At 57.1% G+C, this 11,412-nt stretch overlaps 1 long non-coding RNA gene across 1 annotated transcript; it reads right to left on the reverse strand.

Moving 5' to 3' along the window:
- Positions 1 to 6: 6 nt before the first annotated feature.
- Positions 7 to 3,264, reverse strand: LOC108446528. The gene is made up of 3 exons (XR_001861737.1): positions 3,112 to 3,264; positions 2,723 to 2,816; positions 7 to 1,238 (listed from the first exon to the last, which is right to left on the reverse strand). It is a non-coding gene; the product is annotated as an uncharacterized LOC108446528 (long non-coding RNA).
- Positions 3,265 to 11,412: the final 8,148 nt, after the last annotated feature.

Here is an 11,412-nt window from a genome sequence, read left to right on the forward strand (position 1 = left end):
CTGAACCTCAGGACTGGGATTTGCAAAGGGAGGGAGACTCCGAGGAGCCTTTGCTGCAGCCTCTCTGCTCCTGCCTCAGAGCCGACTGTGGGAGCAGCTCCCAAATATCCTGGGGGTGCTGTGGGGGGCTGGAGACTCCAGTGGGACCAAGGGCACGGCCTGAGCCGGGCTCTGGCCCAGAGCAGGAGGGAGGAATCCCCCACTGCCTCCCTGCCCCTTCCCACGGACCAGGCTCCTGTGTCCCACCCTTGTCCCCTCGACGCCGGTGCAGCCCCAGAGGGCACAGGGAGGGTCTGGAGGTGCCCTGGGCAGCCCCACCGCCCAGCAGATTATCGATCAGTTATTGATCCAAGCCCATGGACAGGGGGAAATGGGGAGCTCCCAGCCCAGGGCACATCCAGGGGAAGGGGCACTGAGGGAATCGGGGATTTCACTGCTGTGACGGGGCCTGGGGGGGAAATACAACCTCAGGGCACCGGGAGATGGGGACATCTTCTCTTGTGCCACAGGCAGCAGGACACGGGGGGAAATTGTCCCTTTTGAAGGGTGAAGTGGCTCCCGTGGGCCCAGGACAGAGGGAGGGACAGCGGAAACAGCCCAGGCTCCACCTGGACCCCAAAAGAGGGGCTGGAGAGGAACGGGAGCTCCCAGCAGAGCAGCTTCGCTCTCTGTGCCCCCGACACGGGACAGTTTGGAGCTGAGACCCTCCATCCCCGGTCCTGTCCCCCCCCAGCCCCGTCCGGTCACCCCTGAGTTGGCCAGGTCAGTAACAGTGGTACAAACAATAAATCAGCTGTTCTGAGCACCGCACGGCGAAAAAAACAGCGACAAATTCAGGCTCGCCGGGCGCAACGCAGAGAAGGTGAGGAATCTCTGCAGGGAAACGGGGTGGAAAATCCCTCCCCATTCCTGGATTCTGCGGAGAGGCCGGGAAAGGAAGGGTTAAAAGGAAAGCACGAGCTGGAAGGGCAAGAATGCAGCCAAGCAAAGCTGCGTTGGGATCCGAACAGACCCAGCCCGAGCCATTCAGTTGGAAAGGGGCGATTCCGCAGGAACTGTCAGGATTATTCCGAATCAATTAAGGGCCACTTAACCGCCGGCTCCTCGAGGGCTTCATTCTCCTGGGGCTGGGCAAGGGCTGCAAAACCTGCGCAGGTCCCAGGGGAGGGAGAGCAACTGAAGCCAGCATTGGTTCCCGGGTTCCGGCTGCTCCGCGAGGGTGAGGATGGACAGATAACCTGGAACAAGGACGGATAAATAACCACGGATAAATAACTGAGCACAAGGATGGATAAAGAACCTCCAACACGCTCAGCTGGTCAGCCCCTTCCAGTAGCGGCCTGGCCAAGGGGTCAAGGGCTCGGGAACAGAAACTCCGGGTGCTTTGTGACACCAGGAACCCGCAGGGCTCTGCTCCCCAGCCAAGCCAGACTCCTTGGAGCGTTACCTCCAGATCCCACACGCTCCATCCCCGGCTGGAAAGGCTTAAAGTGCTGAAATGTTGGGTCTGGGAGAGGAACAACTCCCAGCAAAGCAACAACCACAGCAGCTCCTCCTGGATAAAAACAGCAGGGAAGAGATTCCAGCCCCTGCACTGCTCTGTCCAGGGAATATCCTCAGTGGGAAGGGACCCCAAGGGTCATCCAGTCCAACCCCTGGCCCTGCACAGGACACCCCAAAATCCCACCCTGTGCCCGAGAGTGTTGTCCAAAGGCTCCCGGAGCTCTGGCAGCCTTGGGGCCGTGCCCATTCCCTGGGGAGCCTGACACCCTCTGGGGAAGAACCTTTCCTGATGTCCACCCTGACCCTCCCTGGCTTAGCTCCGGCCGGTGTCCAGCAGGGCCATCCCCACCCCCGGGCTCCCAGGGGATCTCGGTGTCCCCTCCTGGCCCAGCCTGGCACCAAATCCAGCACCACCAGAGGCAGCACCCGCGTGGGGCTCTGAGGAACCACCTCATCCTTCCTGAGCCAGGAGAACCATCTGAGAGAGCCCTCAAGGCTCTGCTTGGTCCCGGAGAAGGTGAGGATGACTCTGCGCAGCCCGCAGCGATGAAGAGCAGATCCCTCAGGCTTGCAGGGACCATCCCGCCCCCAGAAAAGCCGCTCCAAGCCTGGATCCTGGTTCTCCTGCTTGAACTGGAAGCTCCCAAATGGGCCAGGGTCCTCCCAAGGGTTCATTGTCTCTAGGTCCCAGTCCCACAGGTGCATCGGGAGATCCCAGATCCGGGTGTCTGGCACCCCCATCCAGCTCCAGCCCAAACCCAACTCCGACCATTCCCCTCCTCACTCTTCCCTTTGACACTCAGACTGGGAAATAATGGTAACAAAAAATCTGTCCAGGCCACACCCAGCCAAATCCAGCAGGGATTTCGTAGGATTAAAACAACTTTGCTGAACACTCAATCACATCAAAAACAAAGGAAAGGGAACCTAATGGGATAATTAAGGGATTTGCTCCACCAACATCCACAGTGGCACACCCAGAGGCCCTCGGTAAATTCCCTCTCCCCGATCCCAAGAGGGAAAAACCCCCCTGCCAGTGAAAGTGCTGCCATGGACTTCAAAATAAAATATTAAAAATTCAGGAATTTACCCCAGGCTGCTGAATTATCCATGGATTATTAATGCTAAATCCCTGGTCCCTGGATGGGGGGCTAACATGCAGGCTGGGAACATCAGGGAACGCACGGAGAGGGGTTTGGAGGACAAAAGAAATTAAAACCTCCTTGTCCTTGAGGGGCAGAGCCCTGCCAGCATCCCAGGGAGCTTCCCAGCGCTGTCAGCCTTGGAGCTTCTTCTCCATGAGAGATGGAAACCTGGATAGGACAAGGGAGAACGGTTTTAAACCAAATCAGGGAAGATTTAGATTGGATGTGAGGAAGAAATTCCTCCCTGTGAGGGTGTGGAGGCCCTGGAATGGATTTCCCAGAGCAGCTGTGGCTGCCCCTGGATCCCTGGCAGTGCCCAAGGCCAGGCTGGACGGGGCTTGGAGCAGCCTGGGACAGCGGGAGGTGCCCATGGCCTGGGGCTGGAGGGGCTTTAAGGTCCCTTCCCACCCCCCACCCATTCCATGATTCCCTGCTCCCATCTCCCTTCCTGGCCAGCTCCTACCTCTGCTCTCAGCCGGCTGAAATGTCCCCTCCTTCCTCGCCAGGATGTTCCTGAAGGATGGAACACGTGGGAGAAGGAGCTGGATGAGCCTGAATGGGATGGGAATGTTCTCCCGGGTTTCTGCACTCAGGCCTGGAGAGCTCCTGCCCCAAACCCCCCTTCCAGCACCCCCTTTACGCCTCCAGTTTCCCATTGCCTGGAGGGGAATCCCACAAACTGAGCTGTTCTCCCAGTCTTGGGCTCCCAGCTGCCAGGGAACATTAATTACAACCCTGAGGGGGCCACTCTAATTACCGAGGGCTCGGCCTGCCGTGGTGGGCAGGACCTGTGAGGAGCTGGGGAAGCTCCCGGTTTATTCCTGCATTTTGCCGTGGGACCAAGGCAATGGCAGGATTTGGGTGTTTGGAGACATTTGGGCCTGATTTACTTCTTTAGACACATCCAGAGCTGTGGTGTGAGATCTCCAGGGATCACAGGCAGCAGTGGGGACATGAAAGAACAAACAGAAGCAAAATCTGCGATCCCACGTCAGAGCGGAGCAGCTCCACGCGCTCCCAGGGCCTGAGCAAACACTGGGATCCAGCCCAGCTCTGCCCAGGATTAAACTGTGCAGCTCTCAGGCCTTGGCAGCCGTTCCCTGCCCGCTGCCGGCGGAGCCTGTCCTGCCCCCGGGTGCAGCCCGGGCTGCTGGAGGGCAGGAATTGCACAAGAACTCCGAGTCCCGCCTGGGAGGGGGAGCAGAACAGGTTTGGGGACGCTCGGAGCGACACCTCCGCGGCACCTGCGAAGGGACTTTATATAACACAGCCCAGGGATGGCCACGGGAACGTCTGGCACCGTTCCCACTGCAGGGGTGACTGTGGCGGTGACTCAGCTGCGTCGTGCCCAGCAGAGGAGATGGAGGAAGGACTTGGATGATCCCTGCGGGTCCTTTCCAACTCAGGATATTCCCGGGTCTGTGGTTCCAGAGCCCAAATTCCCAGCAGTTGGCTCAAAATCCAGGTTTGCTGGTGTTCTCCTGGAAGGATCCTCTGTCTCTGCTCTGGAAGCCCAAATTTAGGAGTGAGGCCATTTCCCATCTTGGCCTAAGGATGTCCCAGGAGCGGAACTGTAGAACCAGGGAATCCTGGAATGGTTTGGGTTGGAAGGGACCAGGGCAGGGGCACCTCCCACTGTCCCAGGCTGCTCCAAGCCCCAATGTCCAGCCTGACCCTGGGCACTGCCAGGGATCCAGGGGCAGCCACAGATGCTCTCGGAAATCTATTTCAAACCCCCACAGGGAGGAATTTCTTCCCAATATCTGAACTAAAGCTCTCCTGGTTTTTGTGGCAGTGTCCCATCGCCAAGCCCATGGCTGATGCCCCCCTCACCTTCATCCCCAGGACACAAAGACCTCACCGCCCTCCTTTGTGTGGCTCCAGAGATCCCAAAAGCCACTTCCTTCTTCTCTTTCCTCCCTAATCCCCACCATCCCCAGGACATCCCTGCTCTCATGTCCTTGCTGGGTCGGGAATCTCTGCCTGGAAAGCACCTTCAGCTCCTAAATGGGGGCAGATTCTCTCCTCCTGTTCCACCACGAGGGACCTGCTCCATCCCTCCCGGGATGGACCTGGGGCTTCCCCGGGTCTCCCTGTCCCACGCTGGGACCTTTGCCCCCCACACCTCCAGGCAGAACTTTTTTAGTCTTTGTTTGTACTCTTTGGGTGGATTTTCCCAGTTTTTGGGGTACAGCAAAGCTCCTCCACCCCCAGCAAGACCCAGCTCCTCTTGGATTCCACAGCAGCAGATTCACGAGCTCCGCTGGAGCAGCAAAATGAAATCCTGAGCTCCCTGGGCAGCTCCGTCCCCACCCAAAAGAGGATTTCAGAGCTTTCCTCACGCTGGACTGGCTGGCACGGCCTCGAGGAGCTGCCAGTGCTCCCCAAGCCTCGGCACAGCTCAGAGAGGCAAAACAAATCACAGCGACAGTGGGGCCAAAGCCCATCAGCACAGGCACGGGCACAGGAGGAAATCAGAGCCACAGCCCAAATTCAAAACCAAAACTCCTCCAAAAGTCTCTGTACCGTGGCAGGAGGGCAAATCCCAACCCAGGCCTGACCGCGCCCAAACCCCACTGAAATCCGGGCACCACAAACAAAAATATCCCACCCTGAGCCCTCACCCTCCCCTTTCTCCTCCACAGTGGGAAGGAGCCAGAGGCTTTACAGAACCGGCTTTGGGTTCTCTCCATTTCAGCCTCGGCCTTGGGGAGGGGTCTGGGAAGGACCGGGAAGTGGAGGGAGAAGGAGGGACGTGGAGGATGGGAGGTGAACGGGGCCGTGGAAGGGGACGGCAGGAGGGAAGATAAATGGCCCTTCCACAGAAAATTGGAGAGCGGGAGGTTGGGTCTGCACCTCCAGCGTGAAAACAGAAATTTTGGGAGCAGTTTTAGAGCCTGTCCCAGCCCTTCCCCAGCTGTTGATCACACGGAGACCTCTGCGGAATCCGGCCTGGTGGGAAGAGCTACAGCCAACCCTGATGGCTGTGGAGGCCTTTCCATGGGATGGAACTCTGGGAATTCATCACAAGCTCCCAGCCTTGCTCCTGATGCTCTCCCAGAGCCCAGGAATGGCTCCCAATCCCTTCCAGCCCCAGAAGGACAATTTCAGGCGGGGGGCAGCTGGTGGATGCCCACAGAAACCATCCCTGGCCTCCAGGCTCTGGGCCAGCCTCGGCCCAGCAGCTGCACTGTGACTTCCCTGGATCCCATCCTGGGTGGGATCGACCTCCAGCGATCAACTGGTCCTGCACAAACCCCACTGGACTCGGGAACCCAGCACTGGGAATGCTGGGGCTGTCAGAGCCCAGCTCCACACCCAGACCCCAGCTCCACACCCAGACCCCAGCTCCACATCCAGACCCCAGCTCCACATCCAGACCCCAGCTCCATACCCAGATCCCAGCTCCATACCGAGATCCCAGCTCCACACCCAGATCCCAGCTCCATACCGAGATCCCAGCTCCACACCCAGATCCCAGCTCCATACCGAGATCCCAGCTCCACACCCAGATCCCAGCTCCATACCGAGATCCCAGCTCCACACCCAGATCCCAGCTCCATACCCAGATCCCAGCTCCACATCCAGATCCCAGAAAAAAGATCCCAGCTCCCCCCCCAGATCCCCGCTCCACATCCAGATCCCAGCTCCACATCCAGATCCCAGCTCCACTCCAGATCCCAGCTCCACACCCAGATCCCAGCTCCACATCCAGATCCCAGCTCCACATCCAGATCCCAGATCCACTCCAGATCCCAGCTCCACACCCAGATCCCAGATCCACACCCAGATCCCAGCTTCTCACACAGATCCCAGCTCTATATCCAGATCCCAGCTCCACATCCAGATCCCAGCTCTATATCCAGATCCCAGCCCCAAATCCACACCCAGATCTCAACTCCAACACCCAGATTTCAATTCCAAACCCTGATCCCAGCTCCACATCCAGATCCCAATTCTGTACCCAGCTCCCAGCTCCACACTCCTCCAAAGCAGAGGCAGAAGCAGCTTCTTACTCAGAAATTGATTTGAAAATATTCCGTGTAAAGGCCGGGAGGGATTTGGTGCAATCCAGCATTTCCTCCGGCTTCCTCTGATTGCTGCATCTCAGCCTGAAAATGATCCTTGTTTTTTCCCTGTGGACCCCAAAGTTCCCTGCCCTTCCTCTGCTGCATCTGGCCCATGAGGGCCATGGACTGACCTTGGGCGCAGGTGAGAGAAGCCAAAAATCTTTTTCTTTCCCCCTCAATCCCAGCTGGTTTTTAGAGGGATTTTTGGAGTAATCCTCTTCTTTCCCTGCCCATCCCTGCACCCCCTCAGCAGGAGCAGCTCCCCAGGAAAGGCACTGACACAGGGATAATGCGCAGGGGACAGGACAGGAGGGGACAGGGAATGAGCACCTTGGATCCCCTGGATCCAAGGGACTGGAGGGGACAGGGAACAAGGGGCTGCAGGAGTCAGGCCTGGAGGGGATACGGGACATCGTTCCTAGAGCCACCACCAGGAGCAATTCCCAGCAGCATCTAACTCTGTTTTGAATTCTGTTTTTTAACTCTGGGGTCACCTGGAGCTGGTATCTCCCTGGAGCTCATTCCCTTCCAGCCCACGGCCCTGGATTACTGAGATTTACATAAAATGAGGAAAGCGCGGCACTGCCCCGTATCACTGCTCGTCACCGCTCCGTGCCACCGCTCTGTGTCACTGCCCCGTGTCACCGCACGATGTCACAGCCACTCCGCAGTCCCACCCGCCGCTCTGGGGCTCTTTGAGGTGTTTGGTTGTGCAAACAAACCCCGGAGCAGCCGAGCCGAGCTCTCCTGCCCAGCTCTGTCAGCAGGGTCGTGTCCCACCCTCCCTGCTCCTCACCGATGTCACATTCCTGCCCGGGCAGGTGGCAAAGAGCTTCCAGCACCCGGCATGGCCACGGGGGCTCCATCACTTGGGATGGTTTCTGGATGTCCTGGGGTTTGACTTGGGTTGTTCCATGGATTTGAGAGAAAAGCATTAATTATTTTCATATAAGTGTTCATATGCGCTGGCCTGAACTTCAGCACCCAAACATGGGAAGAACGTTCTCCTTTCTGCCCTGCCTTAGGTGGGGTTAAAGGGAGGCCCCAGATTCCATCTCTGATGGCACGGGATGTTGGGAATGGCCATATCCCAGAGCAGCTCTGGCTCTCTCATCCCTGGAAGTGTCCAAGGCCAGGCTGGACGGGGCTGGGAGCAGCCTGGGACAGTGGGAGATGTCCCTGCACGTGGCAGGGGTGGGACGGGATGGGCTTTAAGGTCCTTTCCAACCCAAACTGTTCCATGATTCCTGCTGCTCCATGGTCTCCACAGCTCCAGGAATGTCCTGATCCTGGCAGGATCCTCAGCCCAGCTCCGGCAGCACCAGTCTTGCTGTCTGCCTGCACTAAAGCCTGGGCAAACATTCAGGACTGAACTTGCAAGTCCTTGAGATGGGACAAAGAAACCAAGCAAAGCTTCTCAGGCGGGTTCCGCTCCTGGCCCGCACCCAAGGTCCCTTCGGGAGGCACTGGAGGGAATCGGGGCTGCAATAATCCCTGTGCCTCCCAAAGGAACAACAAACACAGCCAAAGCCAATGGAAGCTCCATGTGAAAAGGGATTTAGGACTCGGCCTGAAAGGCAGAGAAGGTGGGGATTTGTTCCCAGCTTTGCTCCCCAGGGTGAATGTCCTTTGGATGGAATTGGGCAGTGGGAGAAAATCCCTTCTCCTGATGGTCACCAAAAGGGACATCAACCCCCTCCCTCACTGCTCCCTGCTGGAGAGGGGCTTGGGACAAGGGATGGAGGGACAGGACACAGGGAATGGCTTCCCCGTGCCGGGGGGGGGCAGGGATGGATGGGATATTGGGCAGGAATTCCTCCCTGCGGGGGTGGGGAGGCCCTGGAATGGATTTCCCAGAGCAGCTGGGGCTGCCCCTGGATCCCTGGCAGTGCCCAAGGCCAGGCTGGACATTGGGGCTTGGAGCAGCCTGGGACAGTGGGAGGTGTCCCTGCCCATGGCAGGGGCTGGAATTCAGTGGTCTTCAGTGTCCTTTCCAACCCAAACCAGTCTGGAATCAGGCAGCAGGAGCCAAATCCTGGAAAAACCCAGCTCAGGGGACAGTGAGGGACCCGTGTTTGGTCCTGTCCCTGCTGAGGGACCCCCACCCACAGCCTCCTGTCTGGGAAATGCCCACCAGGATCAGGACATCCAGGGTGCAAAGGTCCCTGGAGCCAAACTGCTGCTGCAGGTGCTCCCGTTCCCAGGTGGAAGCCAGGCCAAGGGGTTCATTCCCGGTGGAAGCCAGGCCAAGGGGTTCATTCCAGGTGGAAGCCAGGCCGAGGGGTTCATTCCTGGTGGAAGCCAGGCCAAGGGGTTCATTCCAGGTGGAAGCCAGGCCGAGGGGTTCATTCCTGGTGGAAGCCAGGCCAAGGGGTTTCTGCCCCTGCTGCTCCCAACACAGATGAGTCCATTCCCTCATTCCCATCTGTGCTGCTTCCCAAGCCCACAGCTGCCATTCCCCACATTCTGCTGGGGAACACAATGGGACCAAAGGCTCCGGCACATCCACTTTTCCAGGCAGCCAACAGAGAACCTCAACCAAGAACAGGATTTGTCACAATACAAGAATTTAATTTTTTTCTTTTAGGGGCTGCTCCTGGAGAACTCTCAGAGAGGATTCCAGCTTTACCCATTCCAGCTTTACCCATTCCAGTTTTCCCCATTCCAGTTTTCCCCCTCCTTTGTGGGACAGAAATCTTGCATTTCAAGGAACAGCAGAACCAAAACCAGCCCAGTTCGTACAAAGTTTGTACTAAGCCTTATTCCAGCGGTGGATTCTCCAGTGTCCTATGAAAAGGGCATTTGCTGCCATGGGAAGCAGGAGTTCAAGTTGTCCCTTAGACTGTTTTAGAGGAGGGGGAGTTGCCTGCAGGTGTTCCCTGCTCCCAGAAAAGAGCAAAAAATGGGATTTCCAGCGGGGTCTGGGCAGCACATGGGACTCCAGTGACGGATCAGATCCAAGCAGGAAAACTGCCCGTTGTTTATGCAATAAATCTTTTTGTGGCTCCGAGGTATTTCAGATGGAATGGAGATACCTCGGGATGTTTATACTTTCCTGGAAGCCAGGGGAGCAGAGATATCAGGGTCATCTAAAGCACTGGAGGAGCTCCTGGTTGTGCAAGAACCGTTCCCTGCCTTGCAAAACGTTCTTCAAAATGTGGCACCTCCAAAACATTCCTCAAAACGTGGCACGGGGACCTTTCCTGCTGCACCAGCACAGGGTCCAAACATGGACACCAGCACAGGGTCCAAACATGGGGTTCCAAACATGGGGTTCCAACACAGGACACAAAGATGAGGCACCAACACAGGGCATCAACATGGGCTCCAAACATGGACACCAACACAGGGGTTCCAAACATGGGTTCCAAACATGGGCTCCAAACATGGGCTCCAAAAATGGGGCTCCAAACATAAGACACCAACATGGGGCTCCAAAACAGGGCACCAGCATGAGGCATCAACATGGGGTTCCAACACGGGGTTCAAACGTGAGGCACCCACATGGGTTCCAACTTTCTGCAGATGCCAACCCTCTCCTCAAGATCATTAAATTTGCACTTGGTCCCGGGGAGGGCCGATAACACCATCACACCCCAGGAGCTGGGGTTAACAGGTAAAATAATGCACTTTCCCAAATTCATCGGGCTCCCTGCAGGGCTGGAATACTCCTGGCTGCTCCCAAAGCAGCAGCACACCTGGGGTGAGGTGGAAAGCCACATTTCCATCACCTCCAGCAGCTCCAGGACCCCCTCCTAGACACAAGCACAGATTCAACAGCCCATTCCCAACCCTTCAGCTCCTGGGGTCTCCCACTTTTTCCAGGAAACCTTGGCTCTGCCACTGGCTCAGGGCCTGGAGTCAGCAGGGCCTGGTTTTGTGCCGTGCATGGATTCCTCTGTAAAAGCAGTGGGATTACAGTGCTGGCGGTCTCTGGAGAAAACTGGGATGGGCTGTTCTTACTGGAAAACACCATCTCCCAGCACAGGTCATGAACCCCACGACAGCTGGTCTCAAAATGCAGCTCCAACCCTTTCCCCACAGTCCAACCATGGCACAGACTGCTCTAAGCTCAACACAAACATCTCCAGTTTCAGTACCAACATCTCCAAGCTCAGTACAAATGAGCTGCAATGAGTTTTGCATCTCCAGACAAAACTCAGGACCACGAGGTTGGACTTTTAAGTTGCTCAGAACTAATCCTGCTGACTTCTTCCTTTTAATTAGTCCTGAGCACTGAGACATCCCCACACTCCCCACAGGTAACCACTAATCAGGCAGGGTATGAGCTCCAGTAATTACCCGGATTTGCTCTCCATCCTCCCTGCAGTAATTGCAGCCCTGAGTAACTCCTGCCCTGAGTAGGGCTGAGCCCTGTGCCAGGCACGTGGAGCACGAGCCTGGCCAGGACCACGATCCCGAGGCTCAGCAGCACCCAAACCCCTTTAGCCTCCAAACCTGTGTTATGGGACTGACTCCACTGATGGAAAAGCTCTGGCTGGAGACATGCCGGGGCGGGATGCAATGCAAAGGGAGGATTTTCAGAGGAAAAGGTTTTATAGGACCACAATCCCACCTTGTTCAGATTCAGCCACAGGCTGGACTTGTTCTTCCCAGAGTCCCCCACTTGTTAAGAGCAATACTCCCACAAACACCTTGTTTTAGAGGGAAGAGGGGGAGAGGAGAGGGAAAGA

This window comes from Corvus brachyrhynchos, unplaced genomic scaffold (assembly GCF_000691975.1).
Source record: "Corvus brachyrhynchos isolate BGI_N302 unplaced genomic scaffold, ASM69197v1 scaffold875, whole genome shotgun sequence".
NCBI lineage: Eukaryota > Metazoa > Chordata > Aves > Passeriformes > Corvidae > Corvus > Corvus brachyrhynchos.